Source organism: Nanorana parkeri, unplaced genomic scaffold (assembly GCF_000935625.1).
Source record: "Nanorana parkeri isolate BGI_ZX_2015 unplaced genomic scaffold, ASM93562v1 scaffold220, whole genome shotgun sequence".
Classification (NCBI taxonomy): Eukaryota; Metazoa; Chordata; class Amphibia; order Anura; family Dicroglossidae; genus Nanorana; species Nanorana parkeri.
Window position 1 is genome coordinate 975,581 of NW_017306488.1, and position 17,090 is coordinate 992,670.

Below are 17,090 nucleotides of genomic sequence, written 5' to 3' on the forward strand. Positions count from 1 at the left end.
GGGAAGGCAGCACAGAAATCCAAGATGTAATGAAATGCACAGCACAACTCCTACAAAAGTCAAAGACAGTCTGTAAAGTCATGCACACAAATAAAAAGAAACAGAACATTACCACTGAAGCAAAAAAAAAAAAAAAAGTTCACACTACATGCTATTTAAAAAAAGCAAATGATTGTAATTACTGTGGTGACCCAGAAGTGAAATAAGGTCATTGAACATGACAAATAGTTGATAAGCAGCTTGATTAAACTGGATGAAATGAGACACTTCCAAGCTGAGCGTATAAAAATCAGGTGCCTAATTATCCTTTAGCGCTTTACTGGTACCAATAATAGTATTCTATTGCTTCACACAAACAAAATGTTTTATTCGGGAAGTGGGAGTTGAAAGGCGACTCTGGTGCAAACGAGTTCACAATACACGATTATGACACTGAAAGAAGGATCCATGTTTGATTTAAACTGGTGTTCAAGTTCTAAAAGATAATAGAAGTCATGAGATAACTGTAGAAACGGCTTCCCTGGGATCCCATGGAGGCCCACAGCAGCCATGACCTCTGCTAAACAAAGGATTAGTCGGTCTGAACTCTATCTGTCTAGGAGTCTGGTCATTGGAGGTCTGGGATACTGGAGCAGTAGGTTCTAAAGCCAAAGCACATTACCTGTGCAACTTTAAAGTGTACGTAACACTAGTTACTAAAGCAGGGATCACTGAATGGCGGACTGTCGTCTGGATACAGACCGAGTGCCAGTTCTGTCCGGACCATGATCGCGCCCCTGCACAGTGCTGGGGCCCCCTCCTAAAGAGTCAATGGTAGCTAGGACTGCTGGTGTTCCTAGCAACCAGTGATGTCAATTGTGTGCCCGCCTCCAGCATTACAGGAGGATGGGAGAAGTTCTTACTTCCTAGCCACCTAAGATGGTCCTAGCAACCTAACAGGGAACACCTGCTCTGCCTGCGCTGGCTGCCTAATAGTGGATCCACTGGCCACCACTGGCGCATATACTGGAAGCAATAACACTCCCTCCCTCCTTTGCAGTTACCGTTTGCTTCGGACCACTAGCAGTCCTAGCAACCAGTGATACACTTGCCCCGCCCACAGCATTAACTGCAGCCTGCTCCGCCTCCCTCTGCCTGTGGGTATGAGCAGACAATAAAGTAAAGGGGCACTCTGCCAGGCAAAACTAATTAATGATTAGTTGTCCCCATCAAAGTGACCCTTTACATTAATTGTCCCCATCAGAGTGCCTCCTTATGTTAGTTACCCCATCAGAGTTCACCTCTTACATTATTTATGAAAGGAAGAGGCACTCTGATGGGAAACATTAGTGTAAGGTGGAACTCCTATTAGGCCAACCAATGTAAGGGGGCATTTCGATGGGGACAACTAATTATTAGACACCTTCATTGGAGTGCCCCTTACATTGAGGAACATTAATGTAAAGAGTGCTCTGATGGGGACAACTGCAGTAAGGAGCACTATGATGGGGACAACTAATCTGAGGGGCGTTCTGATGGGGAACACTAATGTAAGCGGGCGCTCTGATGGGGAACACTAATGTAAGCGGGCGCTCTGATGGGGAACACTAATGTAAGGGGGCACTCTGATGGGGACCACTAATGTAAGGGGTGCTCTAATGGGGAACACTAATGTAAGGAGGCACTTTGATGGGGAACACTAATTTAAGGGGGCACACTGATGGGGAGCATTAATGTAAGGGGTTTTGAGGAGACATGATATTTGGACCTTGGCTCGTTGAAAATTTTGCTCACCGGACCTCCTTGAATTTTAATTCAGTACCCTTGTACTAAAGTCTCATATAAGCTTTAATAGGTTAATATAATTTCAAAAGTACTTTTCAATATATTTAAATTTGCAGCTTTCATTAAAATAATTCCTGGTAAACCTTCTATGAAGATCCTATTTAAAGCATTTCCTGTTATAGGGTGACACCGCTATGCTCCCAATGGTACGCCTGCGTTGTCGGTGATTTCTGATGGAGACTAAAAGCAACCATTTGAATACACTTATGCAGGCACCATAAAGAGAAATGCCATGCAGCCATCTTTGTAGTGCATACATGTAGACAAGAAGACACATTACAGACCTACAGAATACATTGCCGCCATGCAAATGTTGGCCAATGTATTCAATCAATAATGTGCAGGTAATACCTTCAATGCCTTGACTGCTGTTACAAGGCTTTTGAGGACACAACAGCGACAATTTTACAGATCCAATAACAGAAAGGCAGGGGGAACACTGCTAGCTCAAAACTTGTGTTTGTATGCAGATGTTTTGAGATCCATCCTTCATCAGGTGTCACAAAACCACTCCAACCTAAATACAAAGACATGGTGTCACATGACTTTTGTAACTTCCTAAGATGGTATTAACTCATCAAAGGCAAAGAACAGGAAACTACATAGCAACCTCTACTGTAAAATGTTCCAAGGAACATTTTGCAATACCTAACAGAAATATTTCAAAACCAGTTACCATACCGGCAGATCACCCATTCCCTTAAAAAAAATAGTTTACTTGCATCATAAAAGATTGGGAAAATATTTAGAAATAATTAAAAAAAAAACCAAAGTTTAAGCTTAAAGCTGAACTCCAGTCAGGTTTTTTTTTTGCATAACACCTTCTTAGAACAGTATGCGTGCAGCTCTGTGGCCCCCCTCCATGGTCCGCCCCCACCTCACCTGGCTGCATCTCCCCGCCGGCCACCTCCCTTCCCGCTCCTCTGGGGGACCCGGAACCATGGTACATTCATTCAGGACGGAGAGCGGGGAGCAGAGCGGAGAACGTCCGTTCGCCGGTCTGTTCCGTATTAACAGTGAGACGGGAACGCTGTACACATAGCTTTCCCATCTCAGCTGTCACAAGAGTTCCAGCACAGTGCTGTGCTCAAACTCATGAATTGGAAGTGACAGGTTCAATAAAGAGAACCTGTCACCTCCAAATGCTATCACACAGGGGCTTGTTAGCTTCTGTGTGATAGCGATACAGTTAAGTGGAAAAAAAAAAGATAAAGTAAAAACTAAAGAAATTATAAAAAAAATAAAGAAGTAAAAGATAATAAATATACAAATGTTAAAAAGTAAAAATAAATAAATAAAATAGAAAAGTGCCCCCCCCCTCTGTTTGCCATTCTCCTTTGGTGTAAGGGTGGGGGGGCGCATTCTCCCTTGGGGCAGCAGGGAGATTCAATCCGGCCCTGAATGCATGGCTTCAATGACTAAGATGCTAAGATGAAGGCTTGTGAGGCAGGACCAAATAGACTTTGATGCATCCTTGGGGGCATATTCCAGCAAAGCAATCCTTTTATGAATATTTTATTGATTACAGGTATTTAGATGAATACCTGTAATAAATGAAAAGATGAATGGTAACACATGTAAAACACATCTTAACTGCACCACACTGAAACTGCACTGCTTGTAAAATACAAAAGTATAAATGCAGCTTTGCTTTTGCTTGCTATTGGCAAAATACAGCTTTGCACATTCAAATTCACAACAAAGCGGTGTCATCTTTGTTTTAACCACCAGGTGGCATCATTGCGTCATATATATGGAGTGTAAATGATAGGAAATGAAAATGGAATTACTAGAAACAGGTTTCAGCTTTCACTGTCTATTTTGTATTTTTAAAAAAGTCATGTGACTGGTAGTTAGTGGTATTTAACAAAACATCAATGCTTTTATGTAGTCATAATACATTTCTCAACAAACATTTTGTTGGGATCCTGGCCCAAAGCAAGGTCTTCATCAAATCTGGATATTAGAGTTCTGTGAGGAGCATGCACAAATAAGCGATAATCCTAAATAATCTATTTTAGGAAACATTTGAAGGCATGCATTCATTTTTAGTCTGGAAGGTAAGATTCCAGTTTCATGCAAAATTATTAAAATGATATCAATGTCAAATGTTTTTAGGCTATTTCAAATGCTGTTTAAATCACTTACAATGGATCCTGCTCCTTGATTAGCCTCCTGCAGAATCAGCTGGTCTCTTGAGCACTGGCCCTGATATCCTGTTTGTAGGGTGGCTCCTTTCCCTTGCAGGATCCTATGGAGCCACCCTTGTGTGTGCTAGTAAGCTCTTTCCACAGGCATGGCAGAGCAAGCCATTTTCCTGTGCCCCCCTACTCCAACACTGTTCTCTTCCCCAGGCTAGTAGATGGAGAGCTGCTATAGACTGTTCTGTCCCTTGTGATCTTGTACCAGACAGTAAGTTCAGGGAAGAGGCGCTGAGAGAGTTGGTATCAGCTGTTCAGAAACATGATGACTGTTCGGGCAAAAATGTATAGAAATACTTTGCTGGGCAATGTATATTTGTTTGATCTGGATACATTTTTAAAAAAATTGTTTGAGTTGTCTGTACCTCGGGGTCCCATGACCCTGATCCTGACCAACCCGGATTTCCCGGCAGGGTATGGAGTGCCCACCTTTTTGTGCTGGAAGTCTCTGAACCTTGCTATGTATCTCAGTGTCTAGTTGCCTGCTCCTCCGATATGATTCGCCCCAGACGGCGAGGCGTTGATCATAACCTTACATGGTGGCGATTTATATATTATGTCTAGCTCAGGGATTGCATAACTGCTTAAACCATGTGTGCCTTCTATGCCCTAAGGCCCGGACGTGCTATGTATCTGATTGATGAGACCACGGGTCTTTGTGCTGTATGTACGCCTTTTTGTTTCTGTTATTGTATCCACGTTCTTTTGTCTTTGTAAAAATTCAATAAAAACTTATTTCTGAAAAAAAAAAAAAAATTGTTTGAGAGTTTAAAAGAGAACTGTGGGGTAAGTGTAAGTAGGGGGGAATCCGTGAGGGGAGCGGTGACTGACAGTCACCGCTCACTGCAGGGAGACGATCAGGTAGTGAGCAGATCGGTGCATGTTTCTGCTTACTTCCCGATCTATAGAGCCGACCTGTGACTGCTTCTTTGTCACAGGTCGGCTCTAACTATGAGTGGAAATCACTCACCTCATAGTTCTCCTTTAATTCTCCTTTAGTAGTATTAGTAATTTACTACTTTAATATTAGTAGTATTTAGTGATAATTACATTCAGTATTCAACAGTGGACTGTATCAAACTTATTCAGCTGCTGCACGGTGTGTATTCATTTTTGCTTTTGGTCAAGTAGCTACTATCTCACTTTTAAAGAGAACTATGGGGTAAGTGTTTTTCCCCATAGTTCTCTTAAGGGTCACGAGAGGACATTTACTAACCTCCTCCCGTGACCCAAAGTGCAGTATATCGCGAGCTACAGCTCACGGTATACTAAGATCGCCGCAGTCGGAACGGATCTCGACAATGCTGGCCCTTCCTATCCGGAGGCAGAGCCAGCTGTACCCGCCCCCTCACCCGTCCGTTCCCCCAGTCAGCGCTGGAGGATCAGAGTGGGGAGGGGGGGAATCCCTGCAGGGAGCGGTCACTGCACTCTGCAGGGAGATGATCGAGAAGTGAGCAAGCGACGGTATATGTTCGCTCACTTCCCGATCTATTGAGCCGACCTGTGACAGTTTCATTGTCACACGTCGGCTCGAACTATGAGCATGAGTGATTTTAACTCACTTCATAGTTCTCCTTTAAGCCCCGATGAAGGTGGCTCCCTCTGACTGCTGAAATGTGTTGGCTTTGTGATAAAGTCTTTTACTTAAACTTGAAATAACTCGGTATCTGGACCATTCATTCTTTGGTGTGGTGCTTAAATCTCAGATTATCTTAGCTGCAAACCAAGCAGACAGTGGAAATCTTTCAGTGTGGAGAAGCTGCCAACCCTAAGCGTACAGATGATCCTTTAGTCAATTACCTTCATACTCTCCATAACAATAGGATAAGTGTAAGGTCCCAGTGCTACTCCACCAGAATGTTTTTTTTTTTTTTTTTTTAATTCATTGATTTCTAGACTGGCAGATTCCAGTTTTATGCTAAATTGTTAAAGTTTTAATTACAATCATTATTCAACAGTGGACTCTATCAAATGATTCAGTTTTCTATAATCAGATTAGTGAAGTTCTTTTCTGATTGGTGGCTATTGGCTGCTATACTCTGTACATTGTTCTTTGTGTATCTGAAGAAGCCCATGCAAAATGCACACTGCATAGTTAGAATAATGTACCTATATAGGCTAATACACATCACTGGGGACAGGAGCATTGTCTGAAGAGTAATGAACTAACAGTCTCTGATGCCCGTTATCCCTTCTGCACAACTCGCCTCTGTTGCTAAACTCCATTCCCACACTAACAAAGCCATAGCTGCTCCTGTAGACAAAGGCTGAAAGAATGCAGTGACACAGGTCCCACAGTGGCTCAATGTGCAGCGGATCAGGCAGTAGGAAGCTTCTTACTAACACTACCAACAAGCCCTGATCTGGAAGGGTCACTGGGCATATGGCAAATGTGTGCCCTCTGCAACCTCCCAACAGTTCCAATTTTACAAAGATTGTGGCAATTTCTTTTCTCTATTTTGTTTTCATTTATCATCATCCCCGTTGTCATCCTACCTCCGAGATACTGATAGAGCTGATGCTTACTGACTGAAGATTGTCATTTATCCCAATGACCTTAAGAGAACTCATTTTCCCCCCTAGATTACTGGACATCTTTGTAGACCAGTGAGTGTCTGCTAATGCAAAAGGGAGCATTTTTCTCTGCTTTTCCTTAAAAAAGTAACCCGCTTTAATTCCATAAAGGCTCATAGTAGAAAAAAATCACATAGCAAAGCCTTTTTATACTGTGACCTGGATTTATGATTAAACTGAGCACACTGGTGAAAGAAAGTATTTAAAGACTTTTGCTCACCTCTAGTTGGGAGGTATAAAATGCAACTGTGGTAAGAGGTAGCTTTGGAACAAATGATATTCCCATTCGTATACCCAGCAATTGTTAGATCAGAATAATAAAGTTCAAATCACTCCCACAGCGATTGAGACCACAAAGAACATGCAAACTGCCAGTTCTTCTGGTATTCAAAGGTGACCTCCAAACTGATGAAGTGAGTTGGCCCTTGATTTGCGTCAACCCAGGGGTGGGCAAACTGCACCCCTCCAGCTGTGGTGAAACTACAGATCCCATTATGCATCTTTTTCTGGGAGTCATGCCTGTGGCTGTGAGAATCTTGCAATCAGTGGCGACTCTAGGAACAATATATAGGGGGGGCACATAAGATACCACAGTCAAATCTGGGGGGGCACTAATAATTTTAATTGCATGTTGCAACCGCTGGGCACCAAGAGCTGATTTAATTGCGGATGGCATCTGCGCCCTGCGGTTCCGACATGTAGTCCAACGACGCCCACAATCCTGAATACCGCAACCGCCGACGCCATCCACAATTAAATCAGCTCTCAGCGCCCAGTAGGTGCGGAATACAGCAGGGGCTGACTGGCAACGTTTAGCCCAGGGGACAAGTACAACCCAGAGGCCCATGGTGCAGCTACTTGGCCCCCCTCCCGCTCTGCCTCTTCCCCCGCCTTCTCCCCGCCCCTGCCTGCCACTTTTGCCATCCATGTAACAGTAGTGTGAATGGTTGGGTGATGTGAGGACTCCTAGTAAGTCCATATAAGGGGTGACAGGCTGGGGAATGGTGCTCTCCTCCCACTGGGCTCCCTACATGATTCTGGCGGGGGGGCAAGTGATAACCTAGGGGGTAATTGCCCCCCTGTAGCGACGCCACTGCTTGCAATGCCTCATGGGATTTGTAGTTGTACAACAGCTGGAGGGCCGGAGTTTGCCCACCCCTGCATTACCTGAAGTTTTGTTGTTTGGGACTGTGCAGAGCATGTGCTCTCTACTTAACCTTTGACAAATCTTCAGAGGAATCTGGCATTTTTGGAATGGTTTAGAGCCAGTATATTCTTGACTACAGGCAATATTAGTTTTATGTTTTTGAGTATATTTTATTATTTTTTTAATTTAAAAACTGACTACTCATTCTACTGTTTAGTGTACTGTGGTGTGTTTGTTGTAGATCAGTATATTAGTTTTAGCCACACAAAACCTAAGGCTATACATCTGTGTTTTTGATGCAGAGACCACCAAAAATGTCCCTGTTGTCACTCATGTCTATCTATCTATCTATCTATCTATCTATCTATCTATCTATCTATCTATCTATCTATCTATCTCTGAACTATCGCCTATCTCTAACACTTGTCAACAGCCTAGGGCCCTTTTCATACGGCCATTCCCATCAGATCCGCCTGTCAGTTTTTCAGGTGAAAATCCTGATCGGAAGCTCAATGTAAGTCTATAGGCAGGCGGATGTTAACAATTGTATTTACATTTGATTAAGTCTGAGTCAGTCTACGTCTGAAAAAAATGGAAATGAGTTCTATTTCTCTCACCTAAACATGACGGATCAGAGGCCATTGGATTTAAACGGACGCATGTCCGTTTACATCCGTATGTCTATAGGCCTAACATGGGTCCGTTAAATTCTGTTTTTCCCCCATTGCTAGATGGAGGAAAAAACTGAACAGACATGGAGGTCATAATAGTAGCGTCCGTTCTGTTCTGCTCTGATTCAGAAAGGGATCTGTTAATGGATCCCCTGCTGACCGGAACAGAGGCCTGTCAGTGTAAAAGGGGCCTAGCACCAAACCTGTCCTCATTCTCCTAATGTTAACACTTAACCTAACCCTAAAATTATACTTTGGCCCTAAAAGAGTAAGGGAATATTTAAACAAGGTTTCCCTACCCTTTTCCCCTTACCTCCCTAAGCAAACACCACCAAAACATAGGGAATGTGCATTATGTATTGCATAGATGTGCTGCATATGATTTTTTTTTTTCATTTGTCCAGACATACACTTTAACTATGTATTACAACTACAGCAGCCTTCCACATTAAGCTTTTACATCATATTTTCAAATAAATGAATCTGAGAATTATTACAAATGTATACAAATATGATGTAAAATAAAAACAAATATTTATGCTGTCAGCCACTACATTAAAAAATGTTGCAGCTATGTACCTGGTACTTGGCTGGGCGTTTTAAAATCTTAAGTATCTTGTCCAAGAGTCTTTGTATGTGTGTAAAGATCTCTACAAGAACAGTTCTTGAAAGAGGTGAACTTTTGCACTCAGCAAGAACAGGATCTTGACTTCAGTGTATGGGTGATGAACAATTAACAAAGAGCGTTTTTTGAAGCAATAAAATCTGCAGCATCTGCAAGTCATCCAGCATGCAGGACTAATGAGGGGGGGCAGAAGAATACAATGATCCCACGGTCCTGCCTCTCAAGGAGGCCAATATGGGTTCCTACAGCCAGCCAGCACTGCTTGTTTGGATTATTTTATCACTGCAAGACAGTGTGGCATTACTGTTTTTACTCAGCCAAGACATGCACATTACAATAGAGTCTCTCTCTCTCTCTCTCTCTCCCCCTCTCTCTCTCTCCCCCTCTCTCTCTCTCTATAGAGAGAGAGAGAGAGAGAGATAAATAGATAGATATACACTGATCAGCCATAACATTGTGAGAGGTGAATTGATTATCTCATTACAAGTGAACATTTTGTCCCTGAACTTAATTTATTGGAAGCAGAAAAAATGGGCAAGCGTTAGGGATGTCCTGATACAGATACTAGTATTGCAGAGCCCGGAACCCTCCTGCAGGTCCCCTGAGAGTCCGGCACCCACCCGCAGAGACTGGCACCCACCTGTACAGCCCTGGTGAGATCTGCATGCAGCCCTAATGAAAACCAAATGTAGCCCTGGTGAGACTCAAACGCAGCCCCGGTGAGACCCAAATGCAGCCCTGGTGAGATCTCCAGGCACCTCTGGTGAGACCTACACGCAGCCCTTGTGAGACCTACACGCAGTCCTTGTGAGACCCAAACACAGCCCTTGTGAGACCCAAACGCATCCCTGGTGAGATCTGCATGCAACAATGGTGAGACTCAAATGCAGCCCTGGTGAGATCTGCACACCGCCCTGATGAGCCCCAAATGCAGCCCTGGTGAGACCCAAACACAGCCCTGGTGAGACCTAAATGCAGCCCTGGTGATCTCCAAACATAGTCCTGGTGAGACCCGCATGCAGCCCTGGTGAGACCCTGCACGCAGCCCTGGTGAGATCTGCACGCAGCCCTGGTGAGATCTGCACGCTGCCTCGGTAAGACCCAAACGCAGCCCTGGTGAGACTCAAACACAGCCCTGGCGAGACCCAAACGCAGCCCTGGCGAGACCCAAACGCAGCCATGATGAGACCCAAACGCAGCCATGATGAGACCTGCATGCAGCCCTAGTGAAATCTGCAAGTAGCCCTGGGGAGATCTGTAGGCAGCCCTGGTGAGACCTGCATGCAGCCCTGGTGGGACCACACACAGCCCTGTATAATTGCTGTATAATCATGGAGTGATGGGATCTGTAGTCCTCTATAGCTGGCTGCCATTCTACATTGCTGAATAATCATGGATTGAGTTACAGTTCTTCATAATTATAAGTATAATGTATAAGTACTTGCCTCTTTGTTTTAGATTGTAAGCCCTCACGGGCAGTTCCCTCCTTCCCATCTTGTCTTGAATTGTATTGTGATTGTAATGTTTTCCTTATATTGTAAAGCGCTGGGCAAATGCCACATTATTATTCTTATATGGGGTCCCCCCTAACATTCCTACCCGACCTAAACGTACGGTATGAATGTGTGGTGGGACCCCACACTGGTTTTTTTTTTTTTTAATTATTATTATTTCTGTGAACATTTAAACACTTTTCTGTATTCTGTGACAGCTGTCAGATTCTATACATTGGGGATGGAAGTGTCCTCAAAGAAGCAGAAGCTGTTACAGACTAACACAAATCTCTCTTTTTTCTTTCTTTGTTTACATTTCGTAACAATATTGTGTTACTTTGTTTTCATTTGATATACAAGTGCAGAGAATCCAGAGAGCGGTAAATGACAGCTCTCCCGCTTGTTGTGTTTCGTCTCCAAATAGAATTCGGATGTATCCAAATTTCGTTATCAAACATTTGGATTCGTTCAGATTCCTTATTTCTGTCATTTGGAAATTCAGATGCATCCTAATGTCTGAATTTACAAAAATTTGTACGAATTTCAATTCGGAACGAAACGAATTGCACATGTCTACCTCAAACCAACTGTGAAGCAAGGGGGTGAAAATAATATAGTTGGTGGGGTGTGCTGCCTCAGGGCCTGGGAAGTTCGCAGTCATCAAGTCAGCTCATGTCAGCTATGAATTCTGCATCATATCAAAATGTTCTTAATGGGACTGAGAGGCCATCTGTTTACAAGGTGAATTTAAAATAGAAATTGATCTTATAACAGAATAATGATCTGAAGCACACTAGTAACTCCAGAAAAGAAATTGTTCAGAAAAAAGACTTGTGGACTTGCCTACTCAAAACCTTGATTTGAATTCCATTAAAATGTATAAATGTATGGGGGGGGATTTGAAAGGGGCAGTTCATGCAAGGAAACCCACAGGCATTGTGCAACAAGGAATTTTGCATGAGGGAGATTTAAAAATTTCACAACATCCATATCAAAAACTGGTGGGCAATTGTGCAAAATGCTTACAAAAAGCCATTCCTGCTACAAGGGTCAATACCAGCTTCCGAGGCCAAGGGTGTACTTACTTATTACTAGGGATGCACCGATACTAGTCTCGGTATCGGTGCCGATACCGAGTATTTGGGCGAGTACGAGTAATGCTCTGATACCTAGCACGAGTACTTCCTGTATCAGGAAGCCGGGCTGCGCATCATTACACGCTGCCCGGTTTCCTGATTGGCCGGGAAACGGCTCCATGCTCTCTCGTCACTTGTGATGAGAGAGCATGGAGCCGATTTCCCGGCCAATCAGGAAGCCGGGTAGCGTGTAATGAAGCTCTGCCTGGCTTCCCAATTGGTCAGGAAGCTAGCAAATCCGGAAGCCGGGCGCCGTGTAATGACGCAGCGCCCGGCATTCTGATTGGCCGGAAAGGCGGCGTCATGCTCCCTCGTCATCTCATGAATCATAATATTAAGAAACTGACCGTAAATCATTAGTTTGTATTGCTTTAGAAAAAAATGTGACCTGTCCCTTTAAGAAAAAGTATTGGTAATTGGTATCGGCGAGTACCTGATCAAAAGTATCGGTACTCGTACTCGGTCGTAAAAAAGTGGTATCGGTGCATCCCTACTTATTACACATTACACCATTGCATCTATTGATATTTTTGTTAAATAAATGACTGAAATGCACATTTTCCTTATTCAAGTGGGCACTTTTTGAATGAAGATCTAATATTTGCCTCTTCTAAGATGATAAAAATGTCAACAATTTCCATGGGATGATGTTTAGATTTCCATGGGATGATAAGTAAGACCTATACTTCTGCATTGTAAAAATGTATCAATTTTTATGCAGATTTCAAATGTATTTTAAAACATCGTTATTAATTTAATGTTCATGATTGGTGCCTTTCTACCTGTTAAAGCATTTTATAACTGTTAAACATGCTATAAATCATTCTAAATGTGTGTTAAAACAGCGAAAAAGACATCAAAAGGTGTCAAAACACATATTACAATGCACAATTTATTAGTTCTTTAAACACAGAAGTTTAGCGTTGCAAGCTATACGAATCTTCAAGATACCATCTGGGGTTTAATAGGGTACTTAACTGGTTAAAGCTATGACCCTTTAAGGAGCCACTGAGTTTAACAGCCCGCCTCACCTTTCTAGCAGTGCACTGGCATCCTCTGTCAATCTTAGCTTGCAAGTTTTATTGGCTTAAAGTCCAGGGAAGAGAGGGATATGTTTTTACAGGGCACCCAAATAGCAACAAAAATCCCTCCACTCAAATTGAGAAATAACTCCAGCCCCTCTCACAGGCCAAGGGTTTGAATCGTATTTTATGGAAGTTCTAGAGTCCCTCTATTTTATTTTTGTAGTATATGTACGTAGCCGGACTATCTCATATCCTTTTGTATTTACTAGGGATGCACCGATACCGGTTTTTCGGTATCGAGTACAAGTACCCATATTGTTTTGGGATAGGACCCATCTAGAAGGCTTCCTTGAATATTTATCTCTTTCCTCAGCCTACATAACTGGCAACAAACATTCTAGTGATTGGCCACAGCATAATAAATATGCAGAATAATAGAATGATAGTTCAGGCTGGCTACATTCTAGCTGCCCTTTAAATTTACATTAGCTAATGCTTCCTCCATTGGCTTGAACATATAGGAAGCCGATTACAAATGGCGTTGTAAGCACAGGGTCACTTGTACCCCAAGACCATCTGCTAAAACAAGAAGCAATATACTGTACGTACCTTTCAAGATGGCCCATGTCTTTAAACAGCAATACTTTGCTGCTCTCCAGAATCTGCAAATATTCCACACTTACGGTTGTGTGGAATACCTGTTCCCCACCAAACGCTGTGGTTTCTTGCGTTACTCATATATCACTACAGGATGTAAAAGCTGGGAGAATACACTGTTTTTGGTTGTGGAAACAGGTATATGACCCATCTGGCCTGTTGAATATTTACGGCAGCCCCAAGAAAGGTCAGTATATTCCCTCTTCTTTTAGCAGGTGGGCTTGGTGAACTAGTGACCCTGTGCTGACAGGGTCACATTAAGGGAAAATTACAGAGATCCTCTACAACATCTTTATGGTTTTGAACACAATGGTAATGCCAATGGATTATCTCGGCAAACGGAACTGGAAGAGTTACTGTAACAACATGGACATCCCCAAGTGGACCCGTAGAGGGTCTCACCGGGTCTGCCATCCTTTAACTTGGGGGGAGCTATGTGAAGACATGCTCATCAGTTTATGGGGGATTTTTTTCTTCACATATGGCACTGTAAATAAGTGTGGATTTAGCTGTTCCAAAATAGATCATGTTATATAACGGACTTCACTGTCTGCGTCATTTGTTGGTTAAAATCAAATCCTGTGCTTCCACACTATCCAATCAATAAATAAAAGTAGGAATCTGACTGGTTGCTATGCAGTATGAAATCAGTATTCCTTAAATACAAGAATGTATTTTCCAACAGGTCCAGGCACCCTTATGCATATTGGGACATTATTGCTTCATAGTTCCACAGCAGCAGGGTGACCAAAATTTGGTGGTCTCATTGCACACATATACGCATTTTGTTAAGTGAAATATCTGTGCTATTTCTGGCTGGTTTCCCTCTTCCCCTTCCTACTCCCCTCTTCCTATTTTTTTTCACTCTAACCTATTTAGAGTCACCCTTTGTTACTTTTAATAAAAGCCAGTATAACTACTAACTGCTTTCTACTGGTCTGAAATACCTGCACAATGCAAACAGAAGAGGTCAATTTGGCCTTTAAACTGTGACCAAGAAAGTACATACAGTAGATAATGCATATTGGTTTACATGATATGGACAGGATATGGTTTACATGGCAGGACATTACAGCTGTTGGTTTGTTGAAAAAGTTTATGGTAATTTAAAGTGCATCTCTTGCTCAACCTTTACATCACATATGTCAATTACAAGGCCCAGCACAAGATTTCATTAGGCCTTTCAGTAATTAATTTTTTTCCTCTAGCCCGTGCACAGGCAGAAAAAACTTGGAGTGGCAATTCAGCTGGACCCTGCACCTCCCTCCTCAGCCACACGTTTCTCCTAGGGTGCACCTCCCTCCTGGGCCGCAGGCTTCTCCTCACCTACACATTCCTCCTCACCTCTGCCTCTGCTCTCAGTGGCTCTGGGAAGTCCCGCTGTGTGTATCTGGGACTGACTGTGTCACTTGTAGCACCCTCAGGGACTGCTGACACTTGCAGTGCCCTTACAAAAAGGACACCAGGACTGCCATATAATGATTAGTAGGCACAAGCTTCGTAGTGTGCCAAGCAGCAGGGTTAATTTCTTTTTCTTCTATATACACGATATTGCCAAAAGTATTGGGACACCCACAGGTGTATAAAATAGAGAACATAGGCATGCAGACTGCTTCTACAAACATTTGTGAAAGAATGGGTCGCTTTGAAATTTCCTTGCTACTAAATATTCCACGGTCAACTGTTAGTGGTATTATAACAAAGTGGAAGCAACTGGGAACAACAGCAACTCAGCCACGAAGTGGTAGGCCACGTAAAATAACAGAGCAGGGTCAGCGCATGCTGAAGCGCACAGTGCGCAGAAGTCGCCAACTGTCTGCAGAGTCAAAAGCTACAGACCTTCAATCATGTGGCCTTCAGATTGGCACAACGACAGTGTATAGAGAGCTTCATGGAATGGGTTTCCATGGCCGAACAGCTGCATCCAAGCCTTACATCACCAAGTGCAATGGTACACACATGTTATATTACACTACATGTTTTATTACATTTTAGACTCCAGGAAAGAAGACTTGGGGGGGATTTATCATAGCACTTGTGAGTGTTTGATCTTGCACCAGATTTATGATGCTAGTGTAATGTTGTTGATAAATGAGGTTTAATAGACTCCATGAAAGAAGACTTCTAACTTCAGGCAAAAAGCTTAAAGTGACATTACAGTAGAAAAAAAATTCCCTCCCCCCAATGTTAATGTTAGCACTTACCTTAAATCAGGGGCACCCACAATTTTTTGGAGATCTACTTTTCAAATGACGAGCTCAATGAGATCTACCAACGAAAAAAACACCTGCGCTCAGGGGCGGGAGGGGGCGTGGCGGTGCATTGAAGTCAATGGCACCACAGCCAGGCCCCTCACCCACAGTGCGATCCCTGCACCCGGAACCCAGCCACATTAGTGCCTGTGTTCCGGTCCTGTGCATTCCACAAAAATGCTGCAAGCACTATTTTTGCAGATCACACTGGACCGGAATGCAGGCACTAAGGTGCGGGTGATCGAACTGTGGGCGGGGACATAGCTGCGGTGCAACCCAACGCCCCCACCTGCCCCTGAACGCAGTGAGTCGGCCGGCTTGCATTCCAGTGCGTTCTAGAGGCTCCGGCGTCTGCTCGCGGTGCTCGTGTGGCTGACGTTGCACACGGGGAGAGGTGTCCCGCCCCTTTCCTGACACATTCAGCCGACAGCCGCACAAGCACCGCGGGAGCATAGCCGTAGCCAGCTCCTTTTGCAGAGAGAGAGAGCCGCCGGCTGTCAGATCCAGGCCCAGCGGCTCTCTCTCTCCTCACCGCTCGGCGTGCTGCTGTGACAGCGCCTCCGTCCTCCGCCCCCCGCCGCCGACTGCAGCTTTACTTTCACTTTTCCACGGAGAGCAGCATGGATCCAGATTAGACAGGACATCGCGATGGACTTAATGGCCAGCCCTGCCTTAAATGATGTTTCTTAATCCGATCTTCTTCTTCTTTCCTGGTGTTTTCATCTGTCCCTCCAGCAGTGCGGCGGCTCTCCGATCCAGCGCTGACCCCTCTGTCTTTGCTGGCACTTCCGATCCCGCGGTGTCTGCTTGCAGGTGCACGCGTACATAGACTTACCTTGTGTCTCTACTTGTCTCCCGGCGGAAAATCCAAACTGCGCATGCGCCTGCCCCGGGATGCTTTGCGGCCGCCCGAGCAGTTTCGGATTCTCGGGCGGGAGCATGCGGGGGAAACAAGGTAAGTTTAAACCGCTGTTAAAGCGTTTAAAAAAAAACTTTTTGCCTATATCTACTGCTTGTTAGCGGAGGGTTTAGAAACCCTTTAAAGGAGAACTATGAGGTGAGTGAGCTGTAGCATTGGGTCATGGGAGGACACTAGTTTATGTCCTCCCGTGACCCTGAGGAGAACTATGGGGAAAAACACTTACCCCATAGTTCTCCTATAACAGTCGCATCTTGAAGAAGTGGCCATGGGGACTTCTTAAATTGTGATTGTTTTCTTAGGTGATGCTCCAGTTTCAGATAGCACAGAACAAGTGCAGATGAAAACAGGTGCAAAAAAGGTGCAAAAAACATGCATCTGAAAAACTAGTGCAAGCTCTGGTAAAAACAGGTGCAAAAACATGCAACTGAAAAACTAGTGCAAGCTCTAGTCAAAACAGGTGCACAACACGTGCAAAAAAACATGCAGTTGAAAAAGTAGTGCAAGCTCTGATGAAAACAGGTGCAAAACGTGCAGTTCAGGTCAAAACAGGGGCACATGTTGAA